Raw genomic sequence first — 22,672 nt, 5'->3', positions numbered from 1 at the left:
AAAGATAAAAATAATTGTAAAAGTTTTTTTTACAATGAAGTTACAGTAGTAACTTGACTTTTGTTTGTCAGTATTAGATTTGAAATATAATATTATTAAATCTACCTATTTAAATACAGCTGCAATCGAAAAATCATTATTTGCTTGAAATTTTATATATATTCAGAGATCCAAATTGTCTTTGGCTGCATTCAGCAGAAAAAAGCAGCTTTGCAACTGTTGTAAAATTCTTTAAAATGATTGGTCTTGGCCTTAACGCTTTACTGGATCTAAATGTATAAACCAATCGTATTAAAGAATTTTACAACAGTTGCAAGCTGCTTTTTCCGCTGAAATTCCGCAATCATTGAATGCACATATTACTAAATTCTTCTTACCGTTCTTACTTTTCTCGCCAAGAGGCAATTTCAACTACAGATTACGGGTTTGATCGGTGAATGCGACCCATTGCCGATCGTGAGAACCGAACGGAAGGCGGAGACCGGCATTCGCGGCACATGTCGAGCGGTCCTTTCCAATGACTTCTAATTTGTGGCCATATATATATATACTCGCGTGGAAAAAGTCTTGCATTGCTCGGAAGTGACAGCAATACCTGTCCGTCGTTCTTCCTCCATTTATTCCTTTTTTTTTTTTAAACCTGGGAAAGAACGAAGTGAAATAACGGTGCTCTTAAAGCCATTTCCGCTTTACGACATCAAATCAGAGAGTGCGAATTTTTACAACATTAATATATCACAAAAAATATCGAGATTGATATAAAAATATGATAAAATACAATTTTTGTAAAAAAATTATATTTTTAATGATATGATAATTATACGAAAAAGATGAAAAAAGAGAGATATTCCGTCAAAAAAAAATGTTTCGCGCTCAGAGATTAAAACTTTAGAGAGCTTTTAGGGAAAGTCCATAAATAGCTTCGCGTGAATGAAAATTGCAACGATATCTCTATACTATATCAGACATGCGCCTCTGTTAACATCGCCAGGAGGCAGTGAACAAAAGCGGTAGCGTTCAAGCGATTTCGTATCACCCTGTATAGAACGAAAAGGACTGAAATTTAATGACATCATAAATTTCAGTCTTCAAGCAGACGTTGCTATTAAATATCTCTCCTTTTCGAGATGTCTTTCTTGCGATTGAGAACACTATTTCTCAGACCTGTACAGAAGTTTCTATTTCACTGTATTTCTATATTATTCCAAACATAAGCCTGATTTACACGATGCTTTTTTCTTAGCAATTAGCGTGCTAAGTCTTTTTATAAAATAAAAATTAGCTGTTGAAAAATATAATTCATAAAAAATATAATTCATAAAATTATATTTTTTTGTGCTGGTCTTTTAGCGAGTTAAAAAACTAACAAAATATAAAAATAACTAAAAAAATATTTTATAAATTTTGTTTAAGAAAATTAATAGCTAAAAATAATTTACAGAATTATATATTTTCTAACTGTGTGCTAGTTTTCTAGTCGCTACTAAAAAAGTGTCATACAAATCAAGCCTTAGGAATCTTAGAAAGTTATTTTGATCAAATCGATGTTTTCTTATCTTTCATGATCGTTTGATTTTGAATACTGGGTCATCTCTGAATATCGTGCAGAAAATCGAAGGCAGCGTCGATTTATAGAATGTAAAGAGACGCGCGTTCGCTAGTGAATAAGGACGATTCTCATGTCGCCGGTTATCGTTTAGGGGCCGTTCTATTTAACCGCGAAGGAAAGTAACCGGCGTGATAAGAGCGAAACCAGTAGCATAAATGGAAGACGGAGAGAGGAAGGGCGAAAGGGCGTTCACAACGTCGTCATCGAGGTAGGTCGAGAGGTCACTGGCTTCGTGAGAATTTTCGCGCGACCGATGCGCGATGCGAGCTGAGATCGCATTGTTATCTTGAAGAACATAATCGAGCGTGTTTGAGATATTATCCAGTCTCTGGCGTGATGAAATTTACACAATTCTAAGCATGTCTATTTAATTTACACTCAGTCGTGAATATAATATTGCGATAACAATCTGTAGTTATACAATTAAATATCTTTACATTTACTTCTAAGTTACTTCTATTAAATTAACTAATGGCAATTTTCATTGGATATACTCAGTGCGCACTGATGCACGTTAAAGCCGTACATAAATTTACGTAAAGATATGCATATAATATAAATATAAAAACGGATTAATATCCATTTCTACCAATGTAGATTAACTTATTTCAATTTACTCTTTATCCTGTTGTAATTCTCAAAACTATAAAAAGATGAAAAGTAAGTTAAATCGTAGATTAAAATTAATCTAAAATGATAGAAACGAACATAAATCGTGAAATTCTTAATACTTTAATCTTTTTATTGTACTGTTAAGTAAAATATGTATTTTATAATTCGAAATATTTGCATTTCACTCTAATACATATTAAATTCGTGTACAACGATTTTAATATACACCAGTGCGTTCACCTGAATTTGCTACAACATACTTGGAATTCCTCATCTTTATTCGTTAATATTATTATATTTATTAGTTTGTCTGGAGAATTCTGCGATAGTTCAAGAATCGTATTTTACACAAATCGGATTTTATACAAGCGCAATTTTGCACGTAATTCGCAGGCAGAGTTTCAGCGAGCATCAATTTTGATGAATTGAAAAAAGCATTAGCACATACAGTTAATATGAAGTTGAAAAAAGAGCTCAATGGATCTGACAATTCCAGATAGAACGATACATTTGCTATATTAATTTCTAACGAACTGGTGAAAATGAACACGCGAAGACCGATAGCCGTTTAGATGATAAAAAAATCCCAAAAAAGAGATACCATTCGCGCCCTCGTGTGAATTATTCAGTGGACATTTTACGCATTAACTCTTGCGTGTATCTCGCTAACGCGATCACTCGAGTTGTTGCTTTTTGTGATACTCGATTCTCGAGTGGCATAAAGCCTACACAGCACATCGTGTTGGACTTGTCAAACAATTTGTAACATGGGTTGTGGAATATTCATATAGCATTGGATCGAAACGAAAATCAAATTCTAGCCAATCAATGTAACTTTTCATTAGTTTGTAAAATAACGATGACTGATCATCCATAATATCGTTCGATCGCATGCTTAATGCATTGATGCTATTGAGAATGTTGGGCGATCTGTTTTTCGTTTAAGTGCAATCTGTATTACATGTTAATGTCATAATAATTGAATTGAGAAAGGGAGGAGAGAAAGAGAGAGAGTGTTTAGTATAGTTGTGTTAATTATAAACTCTTGAAGCAGAGAGACATTAATTTTTAGAATTGCGTGCGTGATGTAAATTCTCAAATTTACAGTGAAATTGCGTAATTTGTGTAATCAACGTTCCTGGAGCTGTCGAGCTGTTAGTTCAATGAATAAATACACTTTCATATTCGTAGGTACTACAAGACGGTCAAATTAAAACGATCATATATTTCTCGAGAAGAAACAATTGGTCTCGCTGAATCATCACAATGCGACTCAGAAACTTGCTTATTCTCATAATTTCGCGAGCCATCTCTGTATCCGTGTTACAATATACGTTTTCAAAATTTTTAATCACAGAGAACTCAACGTAAAGCAGCGTAACCATTTCTTGCATGAAGATTAAAAAATTAAATGTAAATGATTACATCAGGTTTTCTTGGAAAAGAGAATTTTGCCGCATTAATTAACTCCGATCATTTGTTTTACGATTTATTTATCCTCTTTATCGCGATTCTTTTTTTAATATATTTAACATATATATAATCGAATGGAATTTCGACAATTTTGTTTCTGTCCTCGCACTTGCGGATGTCACAGTGGCAATGTGGCCTTGGCTTACTGCCAGACCGTGTCACATCGTTTCTGAATTTCAAATGATCGTAATGCACGATTGTTGTTTTACGACTGCGATATAAGTCTCTCTTCCTCTCGTTTCTTTTGTCTCCTGCTCTCTTGTACCAGGTGCGTCAAGTAAATTGATGGGAATGACGGCGATTAACTTACGCAACGTTTCCCCATTTCCGCGCCCTTTCAAAGTTTCGACTCCGCTATTAACACATTCCACCGTTACGACTGACAGGGTCGTTTCCATTTTGGCCGGGAAAGAACGTATTTCTCAGTCTGCTTATAAAAGCTTTTCTTGCGTGAAAGTATTATATAAGTGAATGATAGAAGAAATTACAAAATAAAGCGAGGAAAAATTTATTCTGTTGCGCATTGTATTTTTCGATGGGGATCGTAGGGAAGGTCTACCATTTTTATGCCTTTTTGTTGATGTTAGTATTTCGTGAGACGAATAATATATCGCAGTAGAAAAACCACTAAATCATTGCTAAAATTATCAAGAATAAAAATAACAAGGGACGCTCGTTAAAGCACCGACAAATTGTTTCATACTCTCCAGTAGTTTGCATAAATGTATTAACATTGGCTCGCGAAGCAATTTTGCATGATTGCGTCGTATTTCTGCTGCGTGTTACTTCACCGCTTAATAGTATCCTCGTCGCAAACGCGTATCGACCGCGATGAGTTCTTGTGCGGTTTTGTTGCGCACACCGCGTATGCCACATGGGTGTCGGTTTCGCCGGAAGTTTCGCTTCGTTGCGTGTTTCCGGCTATCTGTTGAGATCCGACAATGGTATTGCGCGGTGCAAAACATTTCATCCCTCCCCCTTATTTTTTTTATTTCTTGCGTATACATTTAGATCAGAAATAGTTAATGCTGCGGGAAAAGTCAATGAAGAAATTAGTTGGACCTATCTTTTAGATAAAATATTACTAATTATCACAAAATGGTATTCAACTTCGTTACATATTTATTTTATTGTTTATCTAATATATTTATATTATTTGTAGAATGCAATATATTGTTTATATTAAATTATTTCCGTTTTAATTACCAATGTTTGTTATTACAATTGATATGTTCCGTTTTTTTCCTTTATTTCGATTAACATTTTAAAATTATTTTTTACAATTATTATTTATATTGTGTTCTCTTTTCTAATCAGTTTCTTAACATTTAACAAAATACATACAAAATGCTTATACACTATTAAATCTACAGTGTCAAATTTAACCTAATTTAAGTTGCCACTCAATATATCATTGTGTTATATTAACACAATGATTAAATTTGACACTAAATATATTGTTTTAGTATGAAATAACCATATATTGAACAATGACGACTTAAATTATGTTAAATTTTTGTACTCTAGTCATTATTCAATTACACATTCAATTAAGAATATTTTTCTTTTACAAAAGAAAAAAAACTTTTAAACCTATTTTGGACATAATTTAAAATTCTTTTTGCTGGTTATGAATATAAGTTATGGATTTTCTCGGATGTCGATAATCTCAATAAAACTTCCATTAGTTCATAAATTTTCAATTCTGTTCATGTTTTTCGTCACTTCATTTTCCTCAAACGCGAGAACTGATTTTCCAACGGCAAGGAAAAACCTTCTATCCAAACTTCTCGTGATTTTGGAAGTCAGAGGAGATAACATATTAAATGGAAAAGTTCTAAAGGCGGATGCGAAAGCTCATTTTGCACATCCTTTCGGGCGCAAATCGATCTAGTCGTCATTGTAACGTCGATCGTGTGTCACACGGACATCGATTATTCAACCCCCGTCTTTTGCAGATATCTTCTGAAATAAATATCGTGTATTTTTGATTATGTCGTGTATTTTGTTATGCCGGGAAAAATGATATTATTCGCCGAAAACAAGCTTCTTTTTTGTGATAGAAATTTGTTGTAGATGATTTGTTAATACTTCTCTTTCATCAATCATTCTTTAGTAATTTGATTATTTTTACACGAAGCATTTTTAATGACAAAATATTTTATAATTATAATTATTACTGTTTATTGTGAAATATATATTTTTTCTGTTATCCTAAAAATAATGTGTGATTTATTACTTAAGATCTGAAATTTTGTTTGATGAGTTTATGGAATAGGGCATTGTTTTATGATATAAAATAATAGGTCTGGTTTACATGATATTTTTTTTTCACAGCTAACTAGTCTTCTAACAAACTGTTTTATAAACGTCAAAATTGAAACGAAATTTCAGGTCTCGTATAACAAATAACACATTGTTTTTGAGACCAAATATATTTTTCACGATAAATAATGGTGGTAAATATTTTGTTATTAAGAATGCTTCGTATAAAAATAATCAAATAATTAAAGAAAAATTTTTGTATAATTATATTTTCTTTTAAGCTGCTAATTTTCTAATTAATATGCTAGAAGACTATAGCATATTATTTGCTAGTAAAAAACCTTCGCATAAATTAGGGCATAATAAAGAAAAATTATATAATTTTTTAATAATTTTATTTTACTTCTATATTTTTACGATGATGACATTAATGAATAGTATTTTGGGTAATAAATGTTATTTTAAGCAATGCTGCAATTGCTTCGAGACAAGTACATATAACATTAAGGACATAATATTCTATCGTGAACATTGTCAGTCCACTAATTTAGGTATACCTATATACTAAAATTTTCTTTTCTGCTTTCAGGTGAGTATTGTGATGTTCCGGCAGCGTACCGTAGAGAAGTCATAAATTTTGCGAGTACAAGATTACCGAGTATTATATCTGGAAGGTAACATATAGGCTTTTACGCTACTTGTCAGTACGAGCTCGTTCTTTACGACTTTGCATCATAATCTCGAAGAATGCGCTACAATTTCTCAGAAAGCAACCTGAGAAAGCTTTATAAACACCATTCTCGTTCTGTACAGTGTAATAATGTTTATATTGCGAGACATTTTTATGTTAGATAAAAGTTATTCTTGTTACGTCTTTTCTCTTGCTATTCAATATTTCAATTCATTTTACTTTCAATACAGTCCGATCGTGAGAAATATTTCAATAAGAAAAAGAAAAATATATTGCAGAGAGAAACAGGAAAAAGAAAATTGTTGCAATGATTATTATTTAGTTATTTAATATTGTCACGAGATTATAATGTGAATCAGTAAATAACAACTAACTGCTCAAATTTTGTCTCTCTTCTAATATGCGAAAATATTACGTGATTTGTAACATAACGTATGTACAATAATTTAACATACAATTTAATAACGTACAATTATTCCATATCTTATAAAAAGAGAATTTAGCATTTTTTTTTTGTAAAAAAAGAGGTATTTGAAGAATTTTGTGATATAAAAATTTATTACATATTTCTATAAAACTATTTTATTTTTAAAATTACGTGATAATTGATGTGGTGAAAATTTAAATTCTAATTCTCGAAATAGATTAAATGTAAAAAATAAAAAATACATAATTAATAATATAATACATAAAATAAAAACATAATAATAATAATAATAATATATAAGGACTTATATTCTCATTACAAATATGACATGGACTTCCGCAAATCGTTGCACCTTGCAAAAGATTTTATAATTTCTATAAACTATCTAATCCAACTCTCCTGTCTCTCTACTGATGTATCTGCATGTCTGAGAGAGCAATTAATCTCGCAATTAATATCGCGTATGTTATCCACGGCAAGGGTTATTCAAGGGTTATCCTTCGGTAAAATAACGCCGTTAGATCTCTAACGAGCATCTTCGATGATACGGTAGACAGGGATATGTTAATAAATTCGCTAGCGATACTGTAATTCTGCTCGCGACGTGCGCTTTAAGTAATTTATCGTACTTATAACATGTAAATTTTTATCTTGCGTCGACGGCCTCGGATATTAAATGAACGATCGTAATACAGTTCAACGCGTGGAGCCGAAGACTTTACAACGTGATTGGAGAACTGATGCGATGTAAACACGTGCCAATCAAATCGACTACTAATTTAAGAGATCGTAAATGAGACGGGAGCTGCAATACTACCTTTCTACATCAACCATACAAACCGTGGAATTGCGCGTCTACCATGCATTATCGACGCGTGTGGTTATGATCAAGCTATTATACCCTCGCAGATCTTCCGGAATCCGAATAACTCCAATCTATTCGCCGGGAACCCACCTTACCCGCGATACACGTATGTATTATAACTTATTACCGATCGGCGTTATTCGAGTGACTCACGCGATTCTTCGCGTCGTTCGGCGATAATTCATCGCTACGAGTTGTCGGTTGCAAGATGCATGCCTCATGCCGGATACTTCTCCCGGAGGCGCATAAATACGTAAATCGCTGTGCTGCTGCAGTATTTCCGGATTAATCTCGCGCTTGACGGTTAATGCACGCTTAGGATACCGTAGCGAATGCGGCCTGCAGGCTGTTCCTTACGCAAATTATACGATAACGTAGAAAAGTGAATGGAAGAGTTGATGAACGCCCCGAAGACGAACTTTCAAGTTTTTTTCTTGTTGTACGCGGGAAATGAGGAGCGACTCCGTTGATTTTTTTGTAATTTAAATCTAGATATTTTAGTTTATTAACTGTTAGAATATTATCGCTATTGAGTGATATAGTATTGCTTTTGATAAATTTTATGTACAAGGAAATAGGTCACTCTTAATTAATATAACGCAAGTTTTGTGTATTTCGCACTTTTTTTAAAACAATAAAATATTTATAATCGACATTTTTATAAACGTACGAATAATTAATTTAATTATACATTTCACAATTTTAATAACAAAATATTTGTAATCTAGACTTTTATAAATAGAAATCATCTAATTATTAACTTAAAAGAAAAGACGAAATGAGCACACTATTAAATTCAATCTTGAAATTATATGCAGTATGTATAGTCCAATTGTGTATGTACGTCTCCTCATAATACTTAACCTTTAGAGGGCAGAAATCTATTTTTAAAGTCTTACAGCTTTTTCTTGATGAAGATTTGTTATAATTCATTATTTCTTGTCTCAAAGTATGACATTATTTCAGCACCACTAAAGTGACTTTCTCATGCTATAAAGATTAAATAAAATATTATAATAACATAAAACTTTAAAAATTCAATCACTTGTCACGCTTTCCGTTAATACTGACGATTAGGAGTCCAAACTGATATGTAACATAGAATTTTTAAATGCTTGTCTTCTCTTATCCTAGTGTTTAACATGGCAGATTGGATCTCCTAATAATCACTGATAACATAGCTTAACGTTCAATGATTTCGCTGGCTTGTAAAATTTTTACGCATCAAGCATTCCAGAGTTAAAATTCATATATGGTGCATTAGCTCATATTTGCATATCATTACAGTCTGTAGCGTTTGAAAAATTAATTTTGTACACTGAAAAAAAATTGTTCATTTGAAATTAATTTAATTGTCTTTATTTCTTTTATTGAAGAATGTATGTATTTAAGTCACATATAATATGTTTGACTTAAAGACGTTTTTCATTGAAAGAAATAAAGAAAAGCTAAATTAATTTGGTCAAATGAAGAATTTTTTTCTTTGTGTATTATTTTAAAATTATGTGGCATCCTTTTCTTATTTCTCATTATCGCATTATCATTTTTATTTTTATAACGAAGAAATTGGATTGCCCAATAGTATTTCGCTCTTTAATATACTCACTTTATTAAACCAAGATAACTAAGTGGAATAAAAATTTGCGCGTAGATTCCTTAATGCGGTAAATTTTCTCACGGCGGTTTTCGTGATCAAAAGATCCGTAGGCGGACAGGAATAAAGAAAACCGAAGGTCGCGTAGGGAGGCAAGTTATACGTATATCTACGGACGGGTATGTGTACAGGGAAAGCAGCACCTACGCGATACGTGTCGACGTTCTAAAAATACGGGCTTATTTTAGCGAGGAGAGGGATGTACCCGCGTGAGAACGACATACGGCCGAGTATCATACGGGTTCCTGCTTAAGCAGGAAGGTCATAGAGTGAACTACAAGATTGCACTGTAATACGCAAGAAATTATAGACGAAAGATACTGTTTGTCGATGATGAATGTATATCTCATATAAACTTGAAGAAGAGTATGCTTTATGAGGAACCTTTCATTAATTTATTAGATGCACTTCTCGCATGTGTTTATGAATCTTTAAGCCCGTGTCATATTATGCATTGGAGATTAGAATTCGATCAGTTATAATTTTAATTTTAAAAAAGAGGGTTTAATCTAAAAGCTGAAACATGTAAGAATTTGTAGAATTATAATTTATGTATTTGTTTGAAATTTAATGTAGTGTAATCTATTTCATAAAATTTTGTCTTAATAATTTTTACACTCATTTTGTCAAATCGATTCTTATATGCTTTTTACAATTTCATTTTATTCTTTCTGATTGAGTTCTAATCTCTAATTCACAATCTTCAATTACCAATACGTAATGTGACATGACTTTAGACGTATTTTGAGACGACTTTAGCTTTAGACATATTTAAGTTTAGGATGATTTGCGTGGCGTACAAAATATATAATAAAAAAATAAAATGGCTGTTTCTACTACTATAAATTAACTTTAATATTTAATTTACTTTAAAGTTTAACTTATTTTTAATTTTATTTAATTTTAAAAATTAGAAAAGGAAAAAAATGAATTAAATAGAGGTTAATTTACGTTGGTATAAATATACATTAATCCTCGAGTTATTTAACTGGAAACATTTTTTGAGAGAATTACGCTTTATTGTTGCAAAGAAACTAATGTCTGGAAGAAATTTCGGGGCTATCACAGTCGCGAGTATCGCAACCACCTCTCTGAGTTGGACGATAAGTGACAATGATATCGATTGTGTGGATCGCGTGCGTTGCACGATTCTCTCCCCGCGTGGGGACGTGTGCCAAGCGCGTGCGGCGCCGGGCGTCGCGACGCCCCCTCCAACAGACGGTGAAGAAAAAAATAAGAATGGAAAAAAGACTACGAGTCGCAGCGTTTAATTATTTCTGCCACGGTGCTGTCACGGTCCCAAACGTAAGCGACCGCAAAAAATGAAATTTTCTCCGTCAGCGCGTGGATGTCCCCTGCAATAAGCGTTGAAAGGTCAAGGGAAAAATTATTGTTTTTTGATTTAATTACGTTCTTGGAAACAAGAGAAAGAAATGTTAACTTTACCATCAAATGAGCATTGGTGTTACCTATGTTGAGCTGAAAACATTTCTGGTGAATTTTTTGTTTATTTGTTTATAAAGTTGGAGTTTAGTTTAAATGGTTTTATTTAAAAATATATTAAAATTTATTTATCATTTCGTCATATGTATTTCTGTAACACAAAATATAAATTTTTTTATAGGTCTTAAAATCTATCTTTCATTTTTTATTTACAGACGTTTTATTTTTTTAAACAGCCGTCTGATTGCGTAAAAAATTTCGAAAGTACTATAATCTCGTATTCAATTTTCGATCGTCAGAATCCCGTGCTGTTAACGGACGCTGATCTCGTTTCCGGCTGTTCGGCTTTCTCGCCAATCAGTACGCCAAGCTAATTTTAGCCTCTATCGATTCCCACCTGGCAGAATTCGGGCTGGCCTTTCGTCCAAACGCGATGGATGATACCGCATTTAATATTGGCAAATGAATTGTGCATCGCCGAAAATCGAGGAACATTAATTGCATTATGAAATATCTCCTTCGAAAATGGAACTTTCTCTTAGTAACAGTACTCTTACTGAACACTGTCGATATATTGATTGTGGGAATTAGGAATTACAATGTTATGTAAATTAGCGTGCATTATTTACTGCAGAATATAAGTTTCAACAATGTATAAATTCTTGTGCAATACAATAGGTGCTGTAAAGAATAACGTAGATATATTTATATCTTGCAAGTATGAAATATTAAATCTGGAAGATATCGCGATTGCGTCCTGGAATATTGAAGTCTTAGAATTTTGGAACCTTGAAACTTTAATATGAATCTTCTCTTGAAGCTCTTGAACCTTGGAACCTTACAAAAGCTACTTCAATAGGTTCAAAGGTTATGAAACTTTAAGTCTTTGAAATCATCGATGTTTGGGACAATAACTTTATAATTTCGAAATTTTTAAAATAGCTCGTTCCATTTATATGTAACAAAGAAACGAAATATCTCTTTGGATAAAAGACACATAAATTGTATCATCGATTTTTGCTCAAAGAATCATCCCAATTTGTTTAAAACGTGAGGCTGATATATTTTTTTCAGTCTGTAATACTCAGCATTGAGAAAAATATTTTAGCTTTACCGAATCTTTTCTTAGTAATATTATATGTAATATAATCAGTTGTATTTCTGTAACAGATTGCATTAGCATTAATAGTCGACTGTGGAAAGGACGTGTCCATTGCAGTAACGTCATTTTCACGGTGAAAATCGTCTCGTCGCACGAGCAATCTAGAACATTGCGTAATGCCATAAATAAGCGAGCTGGACTCTTGTTTAACATTATAAATATCGTAGGTACCTGGTATATCGATCGATGTCTCTGACACAACGTGCGTCGTTGTAAACAACCTCGCAGCAGTGAAACGAGTCAGAAATAATTTCCTCTCTTTTCACGACGCTTTAGAAAGCTGAATATCATAAATAGCACATCAGCGTGTACTTGCTAATATGTGACTAGTATTGCTTGAATTGCCGATGATTGATCGTGGTTGGAGATTGTCGTTGTAATGAGAATTCACTTTTATGAGGTGCTATAAATTAAATTAGTTGTAACAAAGCAAAAAAGTATTGAAGATAATGAAGCGTATTTCGAGTAAAATTTGTTTTTATTGTTATATGAAACGCTGTCATTTCTGCTTTCTATATATAATCTCAATTTTTAGTGTTTTTTTAGTGTCTCTAACTTCGCGAAGTGACAAATTGATTCTGGTTTTTAAATAAAACTTTATATACAATGCAATTGTTATGTAAATAGATGAATTTAGAACATATCAATTGCGGTTCAAAAATGTTTCAAGGTATCAAAAAATGTTTTTATATAAAAATTTTGCAATAAAATTACCTCTATATTTATTTACGTTAACAGCATTTGTAAAACATTTTTAAAAATTATATATTTTTTAAATAATTAAATAATTATTGTGGATGAATAAGATAATTTTATTGTAAAACTTTTGTATAAAAAATTTGATATCTTGAATAATTTTTGAAATAAAACAAAAAACTAAAAATTTACACAAAAGACGAGTTTACTCCTTAAAATTATTTTTAGATTGCCATTATCATTTTCTAAATTCATCTGTTTATATAATCTATGTATATAAACTTAGATATACAAAGTTTTGTTAAAGTCAAAATTTGACACTTCGCTAGATTTTCTTATAAGTTAAATAAACAGTTCTTAACTGTAATAGAAAGTAATAAAGATCGTGATAAAGATCGTGTTTATTATTCTCTACATTTAGTGCGAATCTTATAGCCAACTCCTACGCTTCGATTCAAGTGTCGTTACATGCATAACGATTATATCGCTAATACATAAATAAATAGTTAGACACCCCGATCGTTACCCGTCACGTGGACAAGGTAATTAAGAAAGTTCTAACGGGGGAGGTTTCCTATGCTTTAATATAACTCGGACGATCTCTCATCTTCAATAAGTGGAGCTTCCATAAATTAATTAATAAACCTTTGGAATTCAGCACGGAGAAGCGTGGTGGTGCCGTGCCGTGCGCAGCATGTCCTCTCATTAAAATTGCAACCCATGTTTATGTTCCTGAAACCGCTCGCCCCGTTTCGTTACGTTTCGTTTTACATTGTAGCCGATGGTGTGTAACGTAACACGAAAGTAAATTTCAGGGGCCGCCGGCTATCGTTGAAAGATTGATCGCAAGGCCGAAAGAGCTTCGACATAACATTTCCTGCTCGCGGCTCACCGCAACCATAAATTTCTCACCGCGTTCACAAAATGCACCTCGTGACGCGAAACGGGAAAATGCCCCGGAATTCTCGTCAGTGAGAAATAATACATGATAAGTGTAATAAAAACTGGCTGTTTGGGACAAGTGAAAGACCGAAGAAACAGTTCTGAACACTTAAAATGGTAAATGTGAACTATAAATGTCAGGAAAAAGTGAAGTCATTGACGAGAAAATATACATCTTGATCTCTTTTAAGATCATTCTTATCGCATTTAGTCTCTTGTTTTATTTTCAATTTTCCATTCTTTCTTTTCTCATTTATACCGACCACTGAAGCTCGAAGCCATTTATAAATGTTTTTGTTACATTTTATCGAATTTCTTTGTAAAAATTTCAAACTGAAATTGCATAAAAATATAACCAATGCGGAATTAAAAGAAGAATAGGTTGAAACAGAAATAGAAAGGTTTTGTTCCGCAACGTTTGACATATTAATCAGAAAATATTCAATTTTGTCAAAGGCTTCATTATGACTTATTTATTCCACTATATAGCAAATCGTGTAATTTGCAAGTAGCTTGCATTCAAGCCCTTAGGCTCTTCTCTCGGAACTAGCTACAGTATAATACAGATAATCCTAAATGCGAAGTATATCGTTCTTTACTATTTCACCGTGAGAAACTGTTCGCGCAACGAACCGCATTACAATTAGCAATTAGTATTGCGGCGGCCGTATGTATTAATTGGAATAATAATCATGATACGCTCAGCTTGCTCCGAAGTCAGAGCACTTTAATCGCGATCCGGAAAAGTGTGCATGCAGTGATAAAATTTGTTATTGTTACCTTCAGCTAGAGCATTGCCGAGCGTTCTCTGCAATCGTATTAATTGTAAAATCATGCTACACATTACGTATTATTATTTTCTCTCTCTCCTCCCCCGTTCCCTCTCCTCTTTTTCTCTTCCTTTCTCTTCTCTGCATATTTATTCCTGAACGTATTAAAACTATAAAAGCGAGCTTTTATAAAATAATTAAAAAATATAGAACAAATGCGTATAAAAATATTTTATTTATTTTTTGTTATTCAATAATAGGGGCACGCATAGAATACAATAAATAATTTTCTGAATAAAAAGTGTAATAATAATAATAATTATATATATATAATTATTATTATTACATATATATATAGAAATTTCAGGAATTTATGAAATTAATTTTACTTGGAAAGGTTATAAGATTGAACGAAGATGATAAAGAAGAGAAGTATTTTATATAAATATATGCTCTAAAGTTAAAATTAAAAATATTTTAAAATTATCTTTATACAAAAAATAATAGACACATCGAACAATTAATTAATTTATATTTAATGCAGATTAATAAAATGTATTTATCGTATTTTGATTATTCTACGCTCAGATTCCTGTGGGTCGCATTGTGTAAGATCCTCGAGATTCTCTTCAAGACTCTCGATCATGTGGTACAAACATCAGAAGATGACGTATGCGGGCGACAGCATAATGTTGTCTGGTGCTTCCGTTAGACGTAATTGTTTCTATAGCTATTAAGGAAGCCTCGGGTATTCTCTTCTCTTCTCTTCTCGTATTTCACGAAGCATGAAAGAGTGAAACTGAAGTAGAGATTTTTATATAAAACATAAAAATCTAATAAATTGAAAATAATGTAAAGTTTATTTCACAATAAGGAATCTTAAAAATATTTTATTGCGTTTATAAGAAACTTAATTTTCGAGAAATATTAAACTATTTAAGAAGTGTATCTGACAATCACAAGTCTCACACTCATATAATAATTTATTTTGCCTTTTTATATTACAAATATAAAAAACATCGATACGTTTAAATTACAATTTTCATTTTTAAAAATGTTAATTAAATCAATTATACATTTATATGTATTATGTTAATTGGTATGAATTAATTTTTATTTCGATCATTTCGGAAATCATGCATTTAGACTACATACATGGAAAAAGTAATTTACAGAAGAATCTAAAAATTTATCTAAATATAGATTTGAGAATAATTTTCTAGAAATTTCAACCATGATACGCAATACTGCAAAAAGTTTTGACATTTTGGTAATTAGTTTTAAACGTCCCACATAATAATTTTAATGATCCAATAAAATTATTTTTAGATCTGTTTTTAACTAAATTTTTTAGATTCTTTAGCAGAATTATTTTTGTTGTATATAATTAAATTTATCGCAAATAAAAAAAAACTTGTTGAAACTCATTGTTCAATAATTCGCGAGTATAATCAAATCTTTATCGGTCATAAGCGTATCATCATTAGCGTATTAGGTATGCGCTTTTTGTCGATATCTCTTGTGAAGCTTCTCATATCCTCTTTCACACACGTATATACACACGAGCGCGCATACACTTCTCTTAAAATTTCTATCCTTGTATAAAACTATTCATGTTAAAACATAATGTTCTGAAATTCTGCCATAAAAGATTAATAATTTAATAAGTTCTTTTGTAATAAGTTGCTCATACATTTAATATTTACAGTCTATTAATCTATTTTGAACATGTACATCTAACTTGATCTCACTGATCGCATAACACCGTCTTGCGTGCTCGAGAAAGTATCACGTAAAGCAAGTAGGTATATCCGCCTTTCTTCTTCCCACTTTTATTTTAATAAGCGTCAAACGAAGCATATCTTGAATTATGACACAATATTATGTAAATAGTTCTGTGTTAAACTCTAAATCTGAATCAATGAATAGTCACTAATTACCCAGTGGCATACTTGACACTGATAATCATTGAAATTCGACCAAAAAAGGAAGAATGTTTGAGCATTATATAATCAAAATACTAATATTTGTGCACGTTAATTTCAATTTTCCAATACCATATTCATTGAATTTAAATACTAAAACAAGGTTAGTTATTAATTTTTATTATCACATAATAAAAATTAGCTAGGTTAGGAATCTCACATTTAATTTACTAATTACCAGTGGTATACTTGGCACTGATATTCAATGATTATCCACTGATTCAGATTTAGAGAGTAAGAATCATCAATGATTGCATGGAACTAATTTCCATACTGACGCGATGCGTTTTTAGAAACGTGCTTTAGCTGATGGTAATTGCGATTGCTCGGAGGGCTAACGAAACGCTGCGCGTTCAATGGAACTAGTTGTTTACGAATATCTGTAGAAAATATAGCATACCTTTTACACAATGTGCGCATCGACGTAGAAATTAATCCTTCCTGGATTAATATAAATGATTGCATGTGCCTGGAAATAGGATTCCTCGAATATTATTTGTGTAATAAATTTGCAATATGGAAACGTATTTAAAAAAAAAATATATATATATATATATATATAAATAAATAATCATTTAATAGCGACAGTGAACTATGCGACACGCCAACCGTTAACTAGTTGAGACTGATTCGAGACTTTTAAAGTAACATTAATTACTTGATGGTCTTAATTGAAATCTTACTTAAGAAGAGCACTTCGGGCTTGTTTTTGAAATTAGTGGCTTCCGTTCTCCCACGTCATACATTCACATATCACCCCAATGTCGTCATAATGATCGATATAGCACTATTATATTTTGAAATGTCTGTTCATCGTAAATTATGTCAGCAGATAAATCATTTGAGGCAATCTATCACATCCTAAATATTTCGAAATATCTAAAAGTATCTCGCAGAAACGTATTCCATGAATTGATCAATATGTACAAAAGATTTATTTGAATTATAAATTCTTCTCTTTGAGAGATTTAAAAATACTATTACATCTGACAACGTCATAATGACTTAGAATGCAAAAAAGTTGAACTGCTATTTACTTCTTATTTTTTTTAATTATTTAAGAATTAGATATTCAAATATGCTAAAGAGAGGAAAAACAAACGAATTATTTTTATCGGTTTGGAAATGTTTGTGCCCAGTTATGTTTACATGTATTGAAGCAACTTTGACTAAAATTTTAAAGGCAAGGTCACGATGAAAGAAGTCGCAACCAACTTCGACCTCAAACGCTGTTTCGCCGCGCGCGAAAACAATTCTACCAATGTTGCTCTCCTTAGACGTGCGATTTATCCGACCCACCCACATTGCCGTGCGATTTAACGAGCCATCGTGTAACGGTCGCTTAACGATGATTCAGAGACCGGTCAAATGGTGCTTGAACCTCGCTTCCACTCATCCTCCCTTTCGCTCTTTCTCTTTTTCTCTCCCTTTCTCTCTGTCTTTGATATACGGCGTCATTCGCTCGTTTCCACTCTCCGGTCTCCTCTAGGTATACTCTCGTGCGCCAGTCTCATCAACTGAGAACTTCGAGAATGATACTAGATACTACCAGCGAGAAATAATCGTAACAACTTCCTTACTCTTCAATGTTCAATAATTCAATATCCTTCCATCTCGTTCATTTCTTTTTCAGACATGTTTACGAGAAGAAAAATATGTGCTTTGATAAAAGAAAAATTATACATCAAACTTTAAAAAAAAATTTTTATTTGTTTATTTATTACTAAACTTTAATGTTCAACATACAGTGATACCAGATTTTTAATATACAAATAAAAATTGTTGTTCAGTTTTATATTACTTAGATGTGCATATATATATATATATATATATATATATATATATATATATATGCACATATAAATATAAATATTGGAATTATTATTTCAATACACGCGAAAGGAAAGTTTTATTGCTGTACCTGAAAATTTAGTTAAGTATAGATCTGAAAATAATTTTGTTGGGTTATCAAAATAATTATATAGAACGCTTAAGCGTTGATAATGTTGTAGAAAATGTTCTACAATTCTAGCAATTAGTTTAAACGTTCTATAATTATTTTGATAGTCAAAACAAAGTTACTTTCAAATTTATGTTTAGCTAAACTTTTAACTATTTGAGCAGAACTGTTCTTTCCATGTAGGAATCACTCTTTAATAAGTACTTTCACGTGACAGTTGATTATAAAGTTGCTTATGTATTTTTATAGATATTCTTCACGCGTTAAGATCGATCGTTTAATAAATATAATTATGCTGTTTCCTATATTGATGGAACAAGATTCATTTAATACTCTCGTAGCGTACCGATGTATTTCCGTATTTCGTTCATCTGAACCGACATTCTATCCCACCGTAACGATGTTACAATATATTGGAGGTCATTCAACTTTCTGTATTGTTTCAAAATTTAGGTACATTGTTTTCACAATGTATTCTGACGGAGTTATCAGGATGTCAACATGTATACAAAATCGATCTTGCAATTCGCGCGACCTTCTGTCGACGAGAGAGGTTCTCAGTGCAGTGACCTCCTCCTACGTATTCCGCATGCGGAACAGAACGTCGTCCGCATGGCGTCATAACCACTCCGCGCTTGTAAACCATCGGCGGCGGAACGACCGACACTTCCGGAAAGCGTGACGCTGATGCACTTTAACGTTCAAAATGCACCGGCGGGTTTAAGTCCCCGACAGCGAAGAGGATTCGAAACTTCCACTCGTGAAAAGTACTCGCTCGATTTAACGTTAACAGAAATATCATCGCGCTCAAACGCACGCTCCACTTTGTAAATTGCTGACAATCGAAACCGTAAAATGTAAGATGACAACCAACACAATTCATTTTGTAGTATTGTATGGTTTATTGATATCACGTATTTCTATCGTATTAATAATAATTGTCACATATTATCAATTTTGGCAACATTAATTGATGGATTAAATTTATATTATATTATGAAACAATAATCGTTAAAATTTCTAAGGATAGAATAATGCTATACATGTTGTAATTTTGTAAGTCATCAATTATGTGAAGATACAGATTCTTGAAATCATAATAATCCTATATAATTTTGTTAAATAATTCTACAGTATTATACATTTATGATGATAGTTAAAAAATTGCAATGTTTTCTTCAAACAGGATTAAAATAAATTTTGTAGTAGCAAAATTCATAAGTTAGGCTCTTGAGGTAGAAAATTTTCCATTCGTTAGAAATCCTTTGCATTGAGACCTAAACGATCTCGTTACAACCACTTTCCTTTGTCAATGCCGGCACGCAGACGCGATCGATTTGGCGTCTGGCAGGCTTCCGTCTCATTGTATCCTTTTCTCAGCTCTGGAATATTTTCTCTTTAGGGATAAAATATTTTGTTTCCATTAATAATGAAATATCCAATAGCTTTGTACATTTTCTAGATATTTTCATACAAAATTATATCGTTATTTCTGATTATTGATTTATGATTGTTAAGAATATTTTACTATTTTCTTATTTATTTATTTTATATGTATTTGATATTATCAACTTGTCGTATTGACCGAGGTCAGAATAATCAATAATCAACATACACACACATACGTGCGCGCGCGCATGCTCTCTCTCTCTCTCTCTCTCTCTCTCTCTCTCTCTCTCTCTCTCTCTCTCTCTCTCTCTCTCTCTCTTTCTCTATTTTCTTTGTAACAGTTTTCTTTTCAATAATATACTACTATTTTTTTTCATTTACTTATTTTTTGTGTTATGTTTTGCGCTTGAGATCTTATTCCAGAGCGCGTAATAAAACGCCCCTCCTCTTCTTTCTCCTCTCTTTCTCTCTACACATATATACACATACATATATATACAGGGTGTTCAGCGTAACAGTCCGCACGATTTTTCGGACAATTTAAAAAAAAAGTTGAAAGGTGAATATTTATCTGTCTTATAGAGACTACAATATATAATAAAAAAATTTTTTTTAAAAAATTTTTTTTTTCATAAAAGTATTCTTAAATTTTTTAAATGGCACTATACACAATTTTTTTCTATAAAAGGGTGTTTTTTTAAGCTTTATTTTTTTAAGCCCGATAGAACTTAAAATTGTAAAAACTAACACAAAAATTAAATTATAATAAAAAAATTTTTTTAGTCGAAAGATCAATGCATGGCATTAACATTTGAAAATGATTTCGGGCATATGGCCACCGCGGCTGTTTAATTTAATTTTTTGTTTTATTTTTTACAATTTCAAGTTCTATCGGGCTTAAAAAAACACCCTTTTGTAGAGGTCTTTAAGACATTCAAATTACTATCGCGAAATGTCACTTTTATTAATGTTTTATTGATACTTAGTATCAAATTCGCATCATTATTAATAGCAGTACTTATAACTTTTGACTAGACAAGAACATACATACATATAGAAGTTACAGTTTTTCTTTATTGATTTATGCTTATAATAGTATTCTTTATGAATATTTATGATACATACATATTATGTATTTAATAAAATATGCAATAAATACAACATTAATAAAGGTGACATTTCGGTAGTATTTATAATTTAAATTGAATTCGTCTTGAAGACCTTTGCAATATTATGGAAAAAAATAATATGCCATTTAAAAAATTTAAGCTAATTTTTTCTGAAAAAAAAATTTTTTTATATTTTTTCTTGCATGTTATAGCCTGTATGAAACAGATAAATACTTACCTTTCAACTTTTTTTTTTAACTGTCTAAAGTGTCCGAAAAGTCATGCGGACTGTTACGCTGAATACTCTGTATATAAAATTTCTAATTAATATCTAATTTCTGTTTTTCATTTAAATTGTATTATTAATACGTGGATGAATTAATAAATAATCTCAATTTTTATTTATATTAATTTTGATATGTATAATATATAGTATAATATATTATGTATACACATATACATGATAGGTCAATCAGTTAATCAATTATCATTATATGTCAAATATATGTAATTATCAGATATTATAATGATGAAGGTGATAAAAATTCAGATTACTCACCCACGTATATAATTAAAATAATATCTACAATTGAAATTAAAAGCAGAAATTAGACATTAAAAATCGACTTGCGTTATCAAATGGAAAATATTCGTTTCGGAGCGGAATAGATCAGCGAGAGACAAACGTTCGGACATAAAACGGATAAATCCGTATATAGGTATATTTCTTCGGATATTGTCACGTGTACGTATCGTGCGTATTGTTAAATATACGAGGCCTGGGGCTCCGAGGTATAATAAATTTCTCCCTTCCTATCCGTCCATCACGCTCGCTTCGCGTTCGCTCGCCTACCTTTTCCCATAACCGCAGCGCCGCAGCCGTTACCAATCCGTCTGCGGCGCAGGCCGATGGCCTTTTCGCTCGGCTCCGTCTGTCTCATCTCGTTCCTCGTTCCTTGTTCCTCGACTCGCAAACGTGACTATACCGCCGCCACCGCCGCCGCCGCCGCCACTGCCATCGCCGCCGCCGCGCCATGTATCGATCGTGGTCGATGCTTGCCCGTCGAGCAAAATAACGTTAATCAAACGAGAGGGTGGAGGGGGCAGGTGGCGACTGCTCCCCTCATTTGGGGCTGAAGAAACATCCGGCAGTGACATTGAAATTACCGGCCGCAGTACACACGAGAATGTATGTATGCCCCGGGTAGTGCACTCGATACAAGTCTTGCTGACACTGTGGACGCTATTTGACATTTAATTCCCGATGAGCGTAAATTCGTGGGCATAGATTTTCACGGATAGTTCGATTAACTCGATTTTTCGAAAATATCCATCTGAATATATTCTAAAGTTGTAAAATTTGAAGAAGAGTTAAGTCCTTAAAATATTAAAATAGAGAAAAAAGAGAGAACATCAATTCTCAAAGTTTTAAATCAATTTACGAAGCATTATTTAAATTGCCACCGGAGGAACAATCAATCATAGAAAAATCTGTAAGAGTGTATATTGTTAAACGCTGTAAAGTAACGCGTTTTTACAAAGAATATTATTAATCAATCTTTAAAGTTTTAAATTATTGATAATCGATAAGAACATCGTAAAATCTTAGCTTCATCAATA

The 22,672-nt window shown here is 32.1% G+C and overlaps 1 protein-coding gene and 1 long non-coding RNA gene across 4 annotated transcripts in view; both read left to right on the top strand.

Moving 5' to 3' along the window:
- Nucleotides 1-16,022, top strand: part of LOC147909908 (uncharacterized) — a 48,347-nt gene extending 32,325 nt beyond the window's left edge. Inside the window, exon 2 of the long non-coding RNA XR_015544822.1 lies at nt 6,549-16,022. This is a non-coding gene — a long non-coding RNA (uncharacterized LOC147909908). The remainder of the gene's footprint in view (nt 1-6,548) is intronic.
- Nucleotides 1-22,672, top strand: part of brat (tripartite motif-containing protein brain tumor) — a 132,628-nt gene that overhangs the window by 74,031 nt on the left and 35,925 nt on the right. The gene's annotated exons all lie outside the window — the stretch shown is intronic.

Source organism: Acromyrmex echinatior, chromosome 4 (genome assembly GCF_024713525.1).
Source record: "Acromyrmex echinatior isolate Ae372 chromosome 4, ASM2471352v2, whole genome shotgun sequence".
NCBI lineage: Eukaryota > Metazoa > Arthropoda > Insecta > Hymenoptera > Formicidae > Acromyrmex > Acromyrmex echinatior.
Note: the sequence above shows the minus strand (reverse complement) of the source record. Positions and strands in the feature narration are given on the sequence as shown.